This window comes from Elephas maximus, chromosome 14 (assembly GCF_024166365.1).
Source record: "Elephas maximus indicus isolate mEleMax1 chromosome 14, mEleMax1 primary haplotype, whole genome shotgun sequence".
Taxonomy (NCBI): Eukaryota; Metazoa; Chordata; class Mammalia; order Proboscidea; family Elephantidae; genus Elephas; species Elephas maximus.
In genome coordinates this window covers 34,927,447-34,941,245 of record NC_064832.1, presented here as the reverse complement: position 1 = coordinate 34,941,245, position 13,799 = coordinate 34,927,447, and positions in this window count along the sequence as shown.

Sequence of the window (13,799 nt, the reverse complement as noted above, 5' to 3'; positions counted from 1 at the left end):
GAAGAAGTCAAGGTTACATACATTCTCCTACAGAAGTAAGAACTTTTTACAAAATGGAGTTTTGATTCAGACCACTTGCCAGCCATTTTATTATGCCAAGTGTCTCAGTTTTAGAAGTTCACTAGCAGAATGCTGTACATGGGTTTCAAATTTTTAAAGCATTTGAATGCAGTAAGTTAATTTTAAAACTTCATTAAATATAATTTAATCATCAGTGATTCTTAAGAAATAAATGGATTTATACAGTGCCTCAGAACCATATTATGAACACATACAGCAGATGTCTATAATACAGTCTTATTAATACAGGGCTGAATTAAAGTGTTTACTGGGCTGGGGCTGGACTTTGCAACATTTAAGCCTTACTTGCAGGTGCCTTTCTATTTCTCTCTTTGAACAAAAGCCCATCAGTCACTATGCCATTTGTTCCTTCAGTGAAAAATCATTGATACCCACTATGTGCCAGGTATGGTTTGTGATAAGGTGCCTTACCTACCACCACACTCCTCTGCCTACCTTACTAAATAAGAGTAAGAGCTCGTGTTTATCAGACCCTTGCTATGTGCCAGGCACTGTGCTAAGCATTTGATGCAGATTTACTCATTTCATCCTCACAGCAACCCTGTGAGTTTTCTTATAACCTTCCTTTTATAGATAAGAAACCTGAGGCATTGAGAGATTAAAGAACCTGCCCAAGGTCATACAGTCATTATGGGCAGAACTAAGATTCACCAAATCCTAGAACAGCATTCAGAATGGAAGCTCTTATTTACTGTTATGTGTTAGGTAATGAGTGCTACGCTGCTGATTGCCCACAGTTGTGATTCTTCTAGCAGTGCTCCTTGTCTTTGACTTCTTGCTAATTAATGGATAGCAAAGTCTCAAGACAGCTTTCCCAAGCCAAAAAAGAGTTGATTCTGGATTCTGCCTGAGTTGTTTTGGTTTTAAAGATTTGGTTTCCAATTTTTCAGGTTGTGGAGTTTCTCATTTTGTGGAATAATGTCCTTATTTGCTCTGCATTTAGATAAGGAGATATTTCTCAAGAATGACTGCAAATGGCCAGTGTACTTGATTTATGTATGTCCTAGGCCACCTAGTGACTCTCCAGTCCCAAGCTCATGAGAAAGCCAGTGACTTGGCTAGTCACACTTGGGGATCAAAGCCTATGACCTAGAGCAACTTGTTTACCTTCTGTGCTTCAGTTTCCTCATCTGCAAAATAGGAATATTAAGAGTATCTACCTCATAGAATTGTGATGAAAATAAATGAGTCAAATATGTAAAACACTTAGAAAACTGCATGACCATAGAAAGTACCACATCATTGTTAGCTATTATCATGCATTAAATATGGAGGTAGTACAGACAATGAAATGATTAATTCTATCATCTTTGGGGAGTCAAGAAAGACCTCTTAGAGGAGTTGGTATCTGTACTGGGTTTTAAAGAGGTCTAGGGAAACCCTTAATGAGATGGATTGACAAAGCCACAACAATGGACCCAAACACACCAACGATCATAAAGATGGTACAGGACTGAGCAACATTTCAGTCTTTTATGCACAAAGTTATCACAAGTTGGGGCTGACTCAGCAACAACTAACAACAACAAGGAGCTCAACAAGAGTGAGGGAAAGGGAAGTACAGAGAAAACAAGTGCAAAGGCATTAAGGAACAGCCTGCCTTCGTGAGGTGACTAGAGTGAGAACCCACAGACAACCTTCAGTTACTTACAGACACAGTGGGGTAGCAAAAGGCTGTGGCTAGACAAGCTGAGCCCGGTCTGTCAGATGAAAGAACTTGGGTGTTGGGTAACCTCAGCCTGGGACCAGGCAGAATGGATGAAAGGCAGGCAAGGCTAACCTTCAGTTGTGTACATGGTGATGTAAATGACCCGATTACTAACTTATTTGTAGCAGGCTTTAGATTTTTCACTTTGATTCATCCCTGAACATATTTCTTTGATATAGTCCAACTAGAGCAGCAGTCACAACCAACATTTGTGTATTATGTGTTAGAGGTCTCAATCTTCACCCTTCACCATTGCAGGTTCTAATTAATAAAGACAGGTGAGGAGCAGGAGCTAAATGGAGTCAAATGATTAGCTTTACTAATGGAAAAGTTGGAAGTGATGGAGAGGTAACAGACTACCAAATGAGTTCTCACTTCAGTCTCTTCCTTAAACCAGCCCAGGCTCCCCTCCAGACTACCAAGGACCCAGCTTAGACATCAGAGAGTGTTCAGTCATGTGTTCAAAAAACATTGTCAAATGTAGACTTCCAAAGAGATATCACTATAGCATGAACTACTGATAACTATCTTCAGAAATAGATAAGCAACGATCTCTCATCAGTGATGTTGAAAGGCAAACTTTAAAAATTATACACAGGACAATATATTTCTAAAACACATAAAAAAGACGTATTCAGATTATATAAAGAACTCTCAAAACTAAATAAAGCAAATGGGCCAATTTTTAAAATGGACAAAAAAATGTGAACATACACTTCACCAAGGATATATATGGGTGGTCAAATAAGCACATGAAAAGCTGCTCAGCATCACTGGATTCCCACCGCATTAGGGAAATGCAGATTAAAACTACAATAGAACATTAGACATAGAGCATTAGACACCTGCTGTCGCTCTTAGTTATTGTCTCATGTTGACCCCGGGCAGAATGAAATGAAACAGACCTGCACCATCCCCATGATCGGGTTGCTGATCAGACCGTTGTGATCCATGGGGTTTTCAGTGGTTGGTTTTCAGAAGTAGATTGCTAGGCCTTTCTTCCTAGTCTGTCCTAGTCTGGAAGCTCTGCTGAAACCGGTTCAGAACCATAGCAACGTGTAAGCCTCGAATGATAGACTGGTGGTGGCTGCATTTGAAAGGCATTGGCTGGGAATCAAACCTGGGTCTCCCCTATGGAAAGTGACAATTCAACCACTGAACCACCAATGTCCCCATACACATCTGCAAGGATGACTAAAATCTTTAAAATCCTGACAGTACTAAGTGCTGACAAACATGCAGAGCAACTAGAGCTCTCATACAATGCTAGCGGGGATGCGAAATGATGCAGGTACATTAGAAAACTGTTTGGCAGTTTCTTATAAAATTGAACATACACTATACAACCAAGCAATCCTACTAATAGGTCTTCACCCAGGAGAAAGAAGGTGCATGTTCACCCAAAAACCTGAACACAAATGTTTATAGAGGCTTTAAACATAATTGCCAAAAACTGGAAACCACCTGAATGACCGTCGGCTGGTGACTAGACAAACTAACTGTGGTACACTGTAGTCATACGATGGCAGACTACCCAGCAACGAAAAGGAAGAGCTACTAATACAGCCTCTTGGGTGAATCTTCAATGCATTATGCCAAGGGAAAGGAGCTAGACTCCAAGGGCTACAGACTGTATGCTTCCAGTTATATGACATCTGGAAAAGAAAAAACTGGAGACAAAAGCACAGGTCAGGGTTTGCCTGGGGGTGGGGGTACACAGAGGGGTTGGCGACAAAGAGACACAGAAACTTCGGGGGTGGTGGGAGTGTTCTGTCTCCTGATGGTGATGATGGACTATGTGTTTGTTAAAACTTTATCTGTACACTTTGAAAGGTGAATTTTACCGTATATAACCTGACTTTAAAAAATTAAATAGTTCAAAAGCTGGAAACAAATGTCCATCAATAGGGAAAGGTCATATTGCGGCCCATCCGTATTGTATAACTTTGCAACAGTTGAAAAGAGTGAGGTAGATCAGTGCATGCTGACCTGAGAAGAGCTCCGCATTCTTAAGTATAAAAAGTTTCAAAACAATGTTAATAGTAAAATCCAATTTATCTTAAGAAAAACAAAATAACACTAACCAAAAAGGTCAGCAGTTCAAACCCACCAGCCGCTCCTTGAAAACCCCATGGAGCAGTTCCACTCTGTCCTATAGGGTCCTCTATGAGTTGGAATCAACACAACTGCAACGGGTTTGGGTTTTTTTGATTTTACATGAATACACACACACACAGGAAAAGGTTAAGAGACACACCAAACTCTCCTCTGAGAAGAGCATTAAAATAGAAAGACAAGGGGAAATCTCTTTTTTGTGTATATTTTTGTAATGAGAATATATTCACAATTTGAGGAATTAAAAATGTTTTATATATATGTATGTATATATGAAAATAAAGCCAAAGAGAAGAGATTGCCTTTTTAAAATTGTGTTTTAGGTGAAAAGTTTACACAGCAATTTAGATTCCTATTCAACAATTCATACACAAATGGTTCCTTGACATTGGTTACAGTCCCCACAGTGTGTCAGCACTCTCCCCGTGTCCACCCCACTGGCCCCCTTTCCATCCGTCCAGTTTCCCTGCCCCTCTTTGCCTTCTCGTCTTCGCTTTTATGTAAATGTTGACAGCATTGGCAAGTGAAGCCTGAACAACAGTGGTCACTTAGCTTCCCTTCTGTTACCACCTACACAAAGATCCATCCTAAACCCCACCACCTGAGACTGCAAGCAGAAGCAGCGGAAATGAAAACACCGCGGCCTTTACAGACGCCGCTGTAAGTGGATACCAAGCAATTGGCTGAAGGACAGAAAAAAAAAAAAAATTAAATAACAGCTTAAAAAAAACAAAATATTTTCAATTGGGCTCAACTGGTTGATTTTCTCGTGGGAAAAAAAAAAAAAAAAAAAAAAAATTGCCTATCCAGATACAAGAGCTTAGGTCTGGGGTTTCACGGTCTCCGTCACATCTAATAGTTGTTTTTCCTGGATGTTATGAGGCAGCTGCTATCCCCAGGAAGCTGGGATGGAGAACCCTGTTGTGATTTAGAAGTGGCTGGGGAGAGGCCGGTAAGCAGAAAAGCTTCTTTTTCCACCAACCAGGTGGGAGGTTGGAAGATGCTCTCTAACGCCCCCGATGGTTATAAGGTGCTGTGATTCTGAGCTGGGGACTGGCCAGGCCTGCCTGTTAGCCTTGCCCACCCTGAGACTGGAGGGGGGTTGCTTCATTGTCCTCACCCAGGCTCTGCACAGGGCGGACAGCCAACTGCGATGACACGCTGAGTTTTACACATTGACACCCGGCAGCGGACAGCCTGGCAGGCACTAGGCAGGCGTGTGTATTCTGGAAACAGTCCCAGAGATTCTACCCTCTGACTGGGAAAAGATCATTCACTGAGTGACTTAGGGGCATAACCTGTCCCCTGCTGCGGGCTCACCTGCTTCTACACACTTTCTCATATGCACCATAAAACGCTTGTCTCTAGCTCCCAATCCTTTCTAGGCTGCATCCTACTCAAGGCTCTTGGAGTTGTAGGAAAAAGAAATCCATTCAAGGTGACTCAGGCAGGAATCACGTGCTCCCAAGGACTGGCCCTCCTTCTCTCTGGGGTCACGTGGTCTGCACCGCTGGCCTCCCTCTCTTCCTGTGCCCTATCCTGCCCTCTGCAGAAGATCTTCCCCGGCTCCACACTGTTCACGTTCTCCCAGAGCTGCAGCACACACTTGTCTAGCCACCGTGCCCGCTCTGGCATTCTACAGGGCTTTTCAGCTCAGCTTCCCACTGCTAACTTTTATTCTGGGTCTCATCTCTGTATTTTCCAGAGGAATCTGATCGGTGCCCACCTTGGGCCAGGTGTCCACACTACCCAGATGGCCCATGGATGAGCACAGAGACCCCCTCCAACAGGGGCTAGAGTTGGGTGGGCATGGGTCGGGAGGCTCCAGGGAAGAGGTAATGTCCAGCTGGACACTCCAGAAAGAGACCACAATGTCCTCCAACTGTGAGGCAGTTAGGGATGCACATGTATTCAGGACTATGAGGACCCTGAGGTCATTGTTCTGTTGTGTTCTGCTGGGTTGAGATTTGGTGCCTAGGCCCGAATTCCACAACTAATGAGGTAGTTAAAGCATTGGGGAAGATTCACCAGCGAATTTCAGGATGATGGTGAAAATTATGTGGAAAAGACCCTTCTGGTCATAAAATTCCTATGATTCCTATAAAGATAAAAGAACAGAATATTCAACCTATAGAAGAAAAGTTTTAATACAGGCAGTTCCCGGGGTTGCCAAAAAGAGCCATTCCTAACTGTGTCTTGAAGTCGTTAAGTGGAATATGTAGGTAAGTCAAAACAGGTGCACACAGATCTTATTTAGCCGACTTTAGTGGAAGAAAAGGCTCAAAGCCTTTTCAATGATTTCAACCTGCACCTGCAGCAAGTGAAGGTGATTGCGATGAAGAATTTTTCAGTTCTTTCAAAGTGAGAGCAAATTTATATAACATTAAAGGGCAAGTATAAGTCAGACGTTCATAAGTTGGGGACTGCCTGTAGACAAACTCAACTATATAAGTGACTTACCTGTAAGGTGTGTAATAAAAGAGCCTAAATTGTGGTACGAGCAACAATAATCCACAATTTTACACATACTCTGTTAACAACAAGCTGAAAATATTTGATCCCCAATTCTGACAGGGTTGAGGTGAAGCTTGTGCTCACACATCCCTGGTGTGCACTGACAAAGCGCTGTTAGCCTTTCAGAGTTTAACAGCTGCTCTATCACTTCACATCTTCCTCATGAGGCAGTGCTGGGTCGTGGTAGAATTCTCACCTTCCATGTAGGAGGCCCGGGTTCAGCTCCCAGCTAATGTACCTCATAGGCAATCACCACCTGTCTGTCAGTGGAGGCTTGCGTGTTGCTATAATGCAGGTTTCAGCAGAGCTTCTATGAGTTGGAATAGACTCGACGGCAATGGTTTTTTTTTTTTCCGTTAGATCCTAAGATGGACTAGGAAGAAAGGCCTGGCCACCTACTTCTGAAAATCAGCCAGTGAAAACCTTATGGATCACAGCATTTCAATCTGCAACAGATCATGGAGATGGTGCAGAACCACGCAGGGTTTTGTTCCATTGTGCATAGGGTTGCCATGAGCCAGAGGCCAACTGGACGGTAGCTAACAACAACAAGCTTTTTCCTCACAATGACTTCCAATGTGCAGTCACGGTAGGCATTTTTATCCCCATTCTACAGATCCAGAAACAAAGGCACAGAAAAGTAAAAATTCACTCACTCCGCCTATTAATGGCAGAACTGAGACCCACATACACTCACTCCCTACACGATGGTCTCTCCTCTAGCCCCGTGATCCTCAAACCCACCTGGTCATCAGCATCAGAGGCATGGAGTTGGGATTAAAATGCAGACTGCTGGGCACCACCTGAGAGCAGCTGGAACATATTCCTGGGGCCCCGTCCCAGTTCTGTATTTTGATAAATCTCCACACATATTTCTGATGATCAGCCAGGGCTGGAAACAATAGCACTCGTCAAACATTTTCAACCAGAAAACTAATAAAAAGGGTTGTTTTGTTGTTGGATTTCCTGTCCATCAATGACTCATAGGAAAGTTTCATGCTGTCTTGAACAGGTGCAGTGGCATCCCACCCCTTCCACATCACATCCCACACCAAGTTCCCAAGGGTGGCTGGCAGGTCAAGTGAGACGAGTTTGTAAGGTGACTTAGCTCAGTGCCTGCCACATAGAATACGTTCAATAGATGTTTTTTGCTTCTACTGTCACTGAATGATAACGTTAACCTGCATTTCACACCTTTCATTTCTAGCCACTTCACGGGAAGTGGCCAAAAAAGCTATGACTGTTAGTTGGCATAAGAACCTGTTCCCACCCATGGCAACACTATGTACAACAGAACAAAATGTTGCCCAGTCCTGCGCCATGTTCACGATCATCTGTGTGCTTGAGTCCATTGTTGCGGCCACTCTGTATCTTGAATGCCTTCCATTCTAGAGGGCTTATCTTCCAGCACTATGTCAGCCACTGTTCTGTTGTGATCCATAGCGTTCTTATCAGGTAATTTTCAGAAGTAGCTCATCAGGCCTTTCTTCCTAATCTGTCTTATCTGGAAGCTCTGTGGAAACCTCTCCACCGTGGGTGCCCCTGCCGTTTGAAACATTGGTGGCATAGCTTCCAGCATCATAGCAACATGCAAGCCTCCACGGTACCACAAACTCATTGCTGGATGGTGGAAAAAGCTATTAATGGGTGAAAAGCTGAGGACCTTGGCAATCAGGTAGTGAGTAATGCCAGTTGTCTTTATCAATACAGAGTAAACAGTAACTCCAGTTTAGGATAAAACAAAGGTAAATAAATATTGAAAGGCCCTAGAGCTTTCACTAGTTTAGAACCCTGTGCGTTCAGGTGCCCAAAAGCCAGGTCTCCTATGACCCCTCCCTACCCAGGGCCACCAGGAAAGGCAGGCCAGCCCTGGGCCACCACCTCTGGACTGTACGTGTCCCTCATTAGGTCCCTCCTAATGAGGGACAGAAAATGAAGAGGAGGAGGTACTTGTCACCCCAGAGTGCATACACTTAACCCTCGAAGTACCAATCCAGTCAGTTGGGATTTTAGATCCTCTGGTTCCTTCTTTTACAATGTCCACTTGGATTTCCTTGCTCTTCAAGGTCTGAATTCCAGATCTAAGGAGATCCTGAGAGTGCTCAGAATAGATGGAGGAAATACCTCTTCATGGTCACTCCTCAGAAGGCAGCACTTACAGCTACAACTTTGGGTCCTGTCAGCTTAAAGGTGCATATAGTGAAAAATACCAGGGCATATGATGCTCAGAGTTCTCCTTGCTGGGTTTGTACCTTAGTTGGCACCTGTGACACACAAGGAAACCAAGAGAATAAACTTCTCTTTGTTAAAGCCATCCACTTGTGGTATTTCTGTTACAGCAGCACTAGATAACTAAGACACCCAGTTAGTTATCTCTCACAGTCTAGGAGGCTAGAAGTCCAAGTTCAGAGCGCCAGCTCCTGGGAAAGACTTCTTTCTCTATCAGTTCTGGGGGAAGGTCCTTGTCATTGATCTTCCTCTGGTCTAGGGGCTTCTCAGTACAGGGAGCCTGGGTCCAAAGGATGCACTCCACTCCTGGCACTTCTTTCGTGGTGGTACGAGGTCTCCCTCCTCTCTGCTCGATTATACCTTGAAAGAGATTGACTCAAGATACAACCTAATCCTGTAGATTGAGTCCTGCCTCATTAACATAACTGCCTCTAATCCTGCCCCATCAACATCATAGAAGTTAGGATTCACAGCACATAGGATAATCACATCAGATTATTACAAATTGGTGGACAACCACACAATACTGGGAATCATGACCTAGCCAAGTTGACACACATTTTGGGGGGACACGATTCAATCCATAACACTGGGTGAGACTTTCACCTCATTGGATAACAGGGAACCTGGACACATTGTTGTTTTGACAAGCAACAGTTGGATTCTCATACCTTCAACCAGCTTGATGTGAAAACTTGCTCCAGGCCTTTTTTTTTTTAGTGATGAATAAACCTTATTTTGAAAACAGCTATTTGCTGCCTTCCATCCTTAGCTGAAATGAGTGCACAACTCTGTTATTTATCAAAGTAGAGGCTACACCTACACAGGATCTACTTTGGGGCTTGGAGAGGGTGGTTAATGCCACAGCTCATGAAGACTGATTTGCCAAATTCATTTAAATTGGGTTGACTAGCAATTCTAGCAGGCAGGCTAAAAACACTCTGAGTGACCTCAAGCTTAGTGTAAGCAACTTGTCAGTGATCTGAAAGAGGAAGTTCAGAAGCTGTATCAGTCAGACCTGCAAGAGCTTAATCTCGTTGTCCTGGCACCTGACACTGCCACCTCACTTGGCTGCAGGAGACTCAATAATGGATGAAGAAACAGCTCTTTCCTCTAGAGTTGAGAAAAAAAGAAACGGAAGGAGGGAAGAAAAGAATGTATGTACTGGTCTGAGAAGTTAGTGATTATTTTAAGACTTTTGACTACTTGTGTAAAGAGAAGTCTCTGGTCTCACAAAATTGCTATTTAGTTCAGGCTCCACTGTCCAGAGTTTGAAAGGAATTAGAAGGACCTAAAGATATCAGACGCTATGGTTAAGAGCTCAGCTGCTAACCAAAAGGTTGGCAGTTCAAATTCACCAGCAGCTCCTTGGAAACCCTATGGGGCAGTACTACTCTGTCCTATAGGGTTGCTATGAGTGAGAATCATTCAAAACCCTGTGGAGTACAGTTCAACTCTGACACACATGAGGTCACCATGAGTCGTTTTTCTTAATCCAGTTTAAGTTTCTGTCACTGCAACTGGAAGGGTCCACACTAGTAAACGTAAAAAATAATTAATATTTGCATATACTTTACAGATTACAAAGGAGCATTTTATCCTTGCAATAACAACAAAAGGTAGGTATTTTATTTATACCATTTTTAATAAAGAAGAAACTAGTCATAATAAATAGGAAAACCCTGGTGGCATAGTGGTTAAGTGCTACAGCTGCTAACCAAAGGGTTGGCAGTTCGAATCCACCAGGTGCTCCTTGGAAACTCTATGGGGCAGTTCTACTCTGTCCTATAGGGTTGCTATGAGTTGGAATCGACTCAAAGGCACTGGGTTTTTTTTTTTTTTTTTTTGGTTTAGTCGTAGTAGACTCAATGGCAGCTGGTTATAGAAATCAGACTTTGTGGAAATCTGCTCTTCAATGGTGTCTGTAAACATAACTCCTAATCATACTGCTTTGGTTTATCATGTAAATCTGAACCACACCTATTCTCAGAAAAGATTTGAGATCACTTAGAATAAAACTTCCTGTACAGGTGAAGGGAGACTTGCAGTGGAAAAAGCATGCTCAAAGGTCAGCTGTCTGGGGATAGCCTCTGAGTTTTTCTTTCTTCTTTATTAAAAATGGTGTAACCAAAATGCCTACCTTTCATTGTTATTGTAAGGATAAAGGATAATCTGTAAGGATAATCCGTAAAGTAATATGCAAATGTTAATTACTATCTATTTTTACTAGTGTGGACCCTTTCAGTTGTAGTGACAAAAACTCGAACTGGCTTAAGCATAAAAAAGGAATGTATTATGTCATATAACTGAAAACTTCAGTGGTTGAGTTCCAGTCACAACTGATTCCAGCCCCTCAATATCATCAGAAATCTCTTCATTCCCTTTGCTTTACCATGAATTGGTGTTAAGTTGAATTGTGTCCTCCAAAAAGATATGTTGACATCCTCACTCCCGGTACTTATGAATCTGACCTTATTTAGAAATAGGGACCCTGCAGATGTAACTAGTTAACATGAAGTCACTCTGGAGTACGGTGAGCTCTAGTCCAGTATGACTGGTGTCCTTACAAAAAGAGAAGAGACACAGAGATGGACAGGCATACAGGGAGGACAGCCATGTGTAGACAGATGCAGAGACTGGAGTTATGCTGCCACAAACCAAGGAATGCCTGGAGCTACTAGAAGCTGGGAGAAACAAGAAAGGATCTTACCCTAGGAGGCCCTGCTGACACCCTGATTTTGGTCTTCTGGCCTCCAGAATCTTGAGAGGATAAATTTCTGTTGTTTTAAGTCACTTAGTCTGTGGTAATTTGTTGCAGCAGCCCTAGGAAAGTCATACAGTTAGCTTCATTCTTAAGCAGTATCTTCCCAAGAGGAGGTGGCAAAGATGGCCCCATAGCCATATAAGGTATCCCTGCCGACAGAACACTTATTTCTCCCAATGTCCTCAGCAGAAGTCCTGGTAGAAACCCATGGGACTTAATAGCATCTGACACTCATTTCTGATGCTCATTCCCAAAATGAGCACTGCCAGCCCTCTGCCCCGCTCCAGAGCCACGAGGTGTAGCCACCCCTATCCAATCACATGAACTGAGGGTGGGGCAATTCCCAGGGGAAACATTACCAGAAGGTGGAATGGAGGCTGGGTAGGCAAAACCCACAGATGCCCAGGATAGCATCATTGTTATTAGCAAGACAGTTAAACAGAAGGAAGAAAGATGTAAACAGAAAGGTAAGTAACCTGAAATAAGAGGTTGATTGCTGTTTAAATTTTGCCTTAAGTAGAGCATTGAAGGCAGATCCAAGATGACAGCATAGTCACATACACCATAACATCCCCCTGCACCAAAAACCCAAAACACCAAATGAAACAGAAGCAAATAACAATCCAGGAACTCTGAACATCAAAAAAAGAAGGTCTAAGAACTGAACCAAATACCAACTGGAAGGAAAATGTGCATGAATGCTTTGAAAGAGGAGTAACATGGGAGGAGTTATCTAGCCATCCCAGCCCTGATGCAGCCATCTTAGGACAAAGCTAGCAGCAACCCCGGGTGAAGAAAACAGGAAGACAATTTCACAACTTTCCCAAAAGGAACAGAGAAACTCTGTAGATACACACAGAAAAAAGCAGAGTCAGATAGGGAGCCAGGATCCAGAACCAGAGATACTCAGGAGTGGCGGCCCCTGACTTCAGGGATGAGTGACGCACATGAGGCAGTGAACCGCGGAGTGTTAGCAGAAGGTCTCCTGCTCAACAAGGCCCTGGGCAGCCTCCCTCCTCACACTAGAGAGGGGACAGTTCCCATTTCCTGGCTGCAACAGATGCAAAGTGCCCCAACACCCACATATCCTAGCTGGAGGGACATACTCTCTCTCACCCCATCCTCTTGATAGGAGGTGGCAGAAGGCCCCATCCTCCACCCACCTTGCCTGACCAGAGAACCACAGTAGGAGCCTCTCCTCTTCCCCCAACCCCACCCAACCCCTTCCACTCTGCCCCCTTGCCCACCCGAGGAGCAAGACTAGGCATGCCCCCATGTGTGTGCCTGCCCACCAACTATACCTCTTCAAGGGCCCAGTGAGGCACAGGCAGTGAGACAGCAAGAGAGCCCACCCGCCTGTTGCTCTTCCATCCTCCCACATGGTGAAGGGTGGGGGAGACGTGACTGCATGTGCACCTTTCTGCCACCCTATCCTCCCTCCCTCTGTTTGGTGAGAGATAGAGGTGGTGCCACCGTGCACACATTCACCAGCCCTTAACCCGCCCAGTGAGGGGTGGAAGAGTCGAAACTGCATGCACATACCCTGGCGGCCCCTTCCTCCATCCCCCCCATCTGGTGTGAGGAGGAGGCAATGCCACTGTGGGTGCATCCACCAGGTGCGACTCCTTCCCTTAAAGTGCCAGGGAGGGGTGAAGGAGCCATTACTATGCACACATCCCCCCTGAGGCCCTTTCCTCCCTCCCCTTGCCCAGCATGAGATAGAAGCAGAGTGAGTGCACACACTTTCTCCTGCTGCACCTTTCTCCTCTCCCCATCCACCAACAGGTGGATGTGGTGCAAATGAGTGAGCATCTGCCTGTGATTCCTTCCTCCCTCCCCCTGCCCTGGAGGAGGTGGAGGCAAAGCAACTGTGCATCTGTCCACCACCCCCACCTCTCCCACAACCAGTGAAAGGTGATGAACACACCTGCACATCGGCCACTCTACCTGTAAGGAAAGCACCACTCCCTGCTCCAGTGCCACTAAACTGAAGACAGACAGAGGCCAAAGCCCAACTAATCCACCCGCAGCCGCCCTGCAAGACCAGTAAACAGAGACCTGAGCTCCCACACCTACCCCCAACCCCACTTGCCCGGAGACAGGTAGGGAGGGCTCCAGCATGGCCAGTCCGGTGACCAGAGCACCATGCCAGCCATCCCTGCCAAGAATCATCAAAACAAAACAAAACAAAAAACAGGACCCAGCAAAGAGTTACACAATTAAAAAATAAATACAATGACTCCTTTATGTCCTGGAGACAACAGACAATAGTAAAATACCAAAAGAAACAGGGCAAGATGGCTCCAGCAAGTGAGCAAAATAAAGAACTGGAAAATCTCCCTGAGAAAGAAAAGGTATTGGAGCTTCCTGATAAGGAATTCAAAAGAT